Source organism: Limulus polyphemus, unplaced genomic scaffold (genome assembly GCF_000517525.1).
Source record: "Limulus polyphemus unplaced genomic scaffold, Limulus_polyphemus-2.1.2 Scaffold37, whole genome shotgun sequence".
NCBI lineage: Eukaryota > Metazoa > Arthropoda > Merostomata > Xiphosura > Limulidae > Limulus > Limulus polyphemus.
In genome coordinates this window covers 541,105-546,298 of record NW_013665647.1, presented here as the reverse complement: position 1 = coordinate 546,298, position 5,194 = coordinate 541,105, and the positions used below count along the sequence as shown (strand labels likewise).

Below are 5,194 nucleotides of genomic sequence, written 5' to 3'. Positions count from 1 at the left end.
ATTTTGTTGTCTAAATCGTTAAATGTTATAAAATTTCGTTTTACATTTAGGATGAGAGTCCTATAATAATAAAACATTTACGTGTCTCTCTCTTACAAATTTAAAGGTTCTATCTGTTCGTTAGCGTGATGAAAACCTTTGAATTCCATGCATTCTTTTTTTTAACCTTATCTTGCTGCACATCGTGTCTTCAGGGTAATTAGTTTGATTTAGTTCAGCCAAAAGATCGTTGATCTCGGCTGAAAAAAAAATCAGTTTATGTGATTAATGAAGAGCTCGATAAGAGTGACCTTCTATATAATAATCAGTAATCCCTTTTCACTTGCCCCCCAGTGGCACAGCGGTATATCTGCGGGTTTACAACGCTAGAAACTGGATGGGCAGAGCACAGATAGCCCATTGTGTAGCTTTGTGCTTAATTCCAAACAAAATTAACACTTGTTTATCCAGAGCGTAATTTTATGTTCGTCACTCATGTCTTTTCTATTATGGTCCTAGTCTAGCATAATGATGATTCTTTTGTGTCTGCTAAATGTTGGTCTTTACTCGAAATCAATGCAAACGTGTCATATCGCTTAACTGTTTTTTGTTTCTTTCCAAGTTACTGCAATTTTCATTTATTATTCTCGCTTTTGCACTTTCATAACATTAAAGGATTTCAGACCATCAAAGTTGTCTTCAGCCATAATTAAACCATCCATCTAGCTATTCATTGAACCAAATAATTCTTTTCAGGAAACGTTGTCTGGTAAAAGATAATCATTATATACTAAAATCTTTACCAAACTTCTTGACAAAAATGTTAGTAAAAGATCTAATTACAATTCATCAAACGTGAAAAAGGACAAAATATACCGGTTTCAAAAAATGAGGCCAGATTCATTCTGTTGATTTTTTCTTATATCAGAAACTCAATTAAGAAACTAAACATAAATTCACATCTAAAGTTCATAGTTTTCAGCTTGTCTTAATAGCGAAATCCTTATATGCGTTTTCAAATAAAAAAACTATATTATATTATTGCATTTGTACTTTCTTCAGATGAAATTTGTTAATTATTGTTTAAGTGTTGATGAAAAAAACAACAACTTCAGTTCGAGAATGACAAATATGGCAAGTACTGTCTATCTGTTATGAAGGTAAAGTTCAATGTATAACAACATGTCAATCACACTATAGCTGCTACATCCAGCGCCAACGAGGCCTCTCGCAAATTTTAGGGTTCATCAGGCCAGCTGGATACAACAGAAATAATAATGGCTGAGACGATATTTATATTATCAAACTGCATGAACTATAATTCATATTTCATCAAGTTCATTACATATCAAATGAAATAAAGAACCTCTAACAAGTGACGTGCCAATACAACGAATTATCAAACTCACACACAGAACAATCCTGTCTAATATTCTACACGATTCTGCACATTGATGAGAACTGTATGCCATCAGACAACGAACGCATAAGACAGACACCCTTCTAGCCCTAGAAGTTCACATGAATGCATTTGAAATTTTGTAGTGAAAAGTTATATGAACCAAACTCAATCTAAAGTTTTGAATTTCCGATGGATAATTTTTAAATAGAGAGGGAGCTGTTTTGTGAAATGCCACAAAATCAAACAAAAATAAAAAACAGAAAGTAATAATAATATTTGTTTTTAAACAGACACCTATTCTGTCGTAATTATTGTTAATCAAGTACATATGATAGGCAGAACAACAACTTTCACTATCTCCAGCATTTTCAAGTTTGGATTTACTCAGCATAAACTAGGCACCAGAGGTCAGTTAACACAAGTACGCTGATATGTGAGACTTTGATTGTGCCCAACCCCAAAAATTAATTTTAGAGTAACAGTGGCTAATTAATTAATAACGCTAACAACTTCCTGTAATCGTTATTTCTAATCTGGGATAAACGAAAGCTTTATTTGTTGTGATAACCTCAATTAAAATACTCAACTTGAGCGATTTCGGAAAATTAATGTTCCTTTATTAATAATGGAAGCTTCTCTTGTAAACGTATCTCAGTGAGTCAGCATTAAGTTAACGGACTTATAACGCTATAATCCGGGGTGCAATTTCCCGAGGTGGACGGAGCGCAGATAGCCTAGTGTATAATTTCGCGTTAAAACAAACCTTTGCATAAGTGTTCAAGCTACCACGCTTCTTTATTCGCAATTCAGCTCTTTTGTGAATTTACATAGTTTTGAAGTATTACAATACTTACAGAATAATCAATATCAACATATGCTTGAGTGGTCATTATCTTCAGAATTTTAATTAATTTCTTCTCCTTTTCTGCTCAGTGGATTACGATATTTTTCGGGGTTTCACATTCGAATCGATTTAAATTACACGCTTTGTTTATCTTCTATACAGTAGTTAGGAAATTTTAGGACACATCAAATTTATGAAAATGTGATACCGTTATATAAACCTAAATGATAAGGGTAGCCTAACTTTTTTACGAATTATCGAAACACGTATTTTTGAATTTTTATGGCAAAATTTACATTTTTCAACTTTGACTAAATTTCAACTGTTAACATTATTTGTGTATTTATAATTTTGCAAAAAAAAAGTTCAAAGTTCATTCTATTTTTGTCAAAGTTTAATGTGTAACTTTGCTAAACCAAGCATAGTAGAATAATAGGCCTGTGTTAACAAAATTTGAATTTTCTTATTAAGTCTTACTTTAGTAAAATGGAATCTACAATTATTAAGTGGTCTCTATTTTTCTATGTGAAGATTTACTACACGCCATCATTATAGAAATAAAATAACGAACGATGGATTTCCTGTGGAATTACTTAGATATATACAACACACATGGAAAAACTCGGTGAAAAGTATGTAACCTTGTGAGAAAGCTTGTTAGAAAAGTAAATTAACTAATACATAAAATGGTGTTTAGATTCTTTTATGTTTGGGAAATAGAAATTATAATAATTCAATTTTGGAAGCAGTTCAAATCAAGTTATGTAAAAGTTATGAGGTGTTACTAAGATTCTTATCTGTTTGTTTGTTTAAGAGCAAAGCCACATTGGGCTATCTGCTGTGTCCATCGTGGGAAATCGAAAACCGGATTTTAGCGTTGTAATTTCGTAAACTTGCCGCTGTCTCATCAGGAGACAAAGAATATTATAAACAGTAGCGATTGGAAGAACAGGGTAAGTAATCATTAGCGCTTATTTGTAAACAGACGAATTAAATATTAATCGTAGAATTTCGAACTGCCATGAACTAAATATTGGTCATAGACTGTCAAACTTCCATGAACAGAGGCTCTAAGGTATGTTATGATATATAAACAGACGAATTAAATATTAATCGTAGAATTTCGAACTGCCATGAACTAAATATTGGTCATAGACTGTCAAACTTCCATGAACAGAGGCTCTAAGGTATGTTATGACATATAAACAGACGAATTAAATGTTAATTGTAGACTATCGAACTGCTATGAACTAAATATTGTTCATAGACTGTCAAACTTCCATGAACAGAGGCTCTAAGGTATGTTATGATATACTTAAAACTTAGGATGATCGAAACAGACAGAAGTTGATGTCTAAAGTGAAACAAATGCTGTATGAGCTATTTATATTTCACAGGAGTTAACAGACGAATCACTTTCTGATGAGTATAGGCAAATATAAAAAATATTTATGCGCAAACTTGGTACTTAAGCATAAGCTCTTACAAAAATGTAAATAAGGTTATTCTCGTTAAGTCATGTTCAAAGCCTAAGGAGTTCTTATGTTATAAAGTGTTTAGTATAAACTGTTACAAGTGTTAGAAAATGAAATCATATCCTTTAAGTGAAGTAGGCCTATTTCGAGGTATTGAAAGGAACCAGTGATCCTATAAGCTCTGCTTAAGGAATTATGATAATTATATTTGGGATGAATTAGTAACTAATTGATAAGTATACAGTATAAAATACACAGAATCATTTCTTCGTATATTAATAATGGTATTTAAATCCATTAATCTTGAAACTAATATAGTTTATGAATACTGAAAATGAATGGTTGTTAGTAAATCAGAAGCTACAGCGACATCTGTTATAAAAAATAGAAAAGATAAGAGGGACAAAATTTTGTGTACACTAAAAATGTTATTGATACGTTTATTTTGTTTGTGCACTAAGGCAGTTGAAATAAATAACATTAAAATAATAAGAACAGTACGCTTTGACTTTATACAGGAAAAATTAGAAATGGGAAATACTTTAGATATTTCCTTTGTTTTAACAGCCCCCCCCCCCCCAATAGTTCAGCCATAAGTATGAGGGCTTATAATTCTAAAAATCGAGTTTCGATGTCCATTATGGCCAAAGGACATATAACCCATGGTGTATATTTGCTCTTAAAAACAAACAAATGATAATTATTTATCAAAAATATAATTGATTTTACAAACTATTACAAATAATAAGCCAGTGTTTAATATTTCTCAAACGCATATGTGTACAGTACTCTTAACAAGCATTTTCAGTTATTTTTCTTTTTTCATTGAGAACTGAATAACAATTTATTTGGTTTTAAGAATTAACAGCTTGTTTCGAAATTGTACGCAAAGCTACACAAGGGCTATCTGCGCATATCCGTCCCTAAATTTGAACTGATATACTAGAACTAAGGACGCTGGTGAATTCTGCATACATGATGAAAATAGACCCAAGTATCTCTCACCTATTAACACTTACATCAGAAATACGCACTTAATAAGGCCACTATACATTAGACTAAGAAACCGACATTAGTTTTAAGCTGTTATGACAAGCATTAATATGACATTTATGTGTAATGCTCTCAAGGAGTAAGTAAAACTAAAAAATGTGAATACACATATGGAACTGTTCGCAATGTGTAGAACTTTCGCAATAACGAATAAAGAGAAAATATGCTTATTCGCATGAGTATTACTGTAATTTCATACATGGACATTGCTCTGAAAGGGGTCAGAATAAGTGCGAGATACTCTGACCCTCATGTAGTAATTATAATAATATTATCCAGAAACCAGTTACCATCTATCACGGGTGGGGGGGGGGGGGAGGTCGGATGCACCTGACCCTTCCACGTCTATAAGACTTAAACTCCGATAAAGAACACACACACACACACTCACACACACACAACTAAGTGTTTGTTTGTTTTGTTTTGTTTTTCTTTGCGTCG

At 32.2% G+C, this 5,194-nt stretch overlaps 1 long non-coding RNA gene across 1 annotated transcript in view; it reads right to left on the bottom strand.

Moving 5' to 3' along the window:
• LOC111086245 overlaps positions 1-5,194 on the bottom strand; it is a 24,562-nt gene that overhangs the window by 9,371 nt on the left and 9,997 nt on the right. The window contains exon 2 of the long non-coding RNA XR_002610973.1: positions 1,391-1,401. This is a non-coding gene — a long non-coding RNA (uncharacterized LOC111086245). The remainder of the gene's footprint in view (positions 1-1,390; positions 1,402-5,194) is intronic.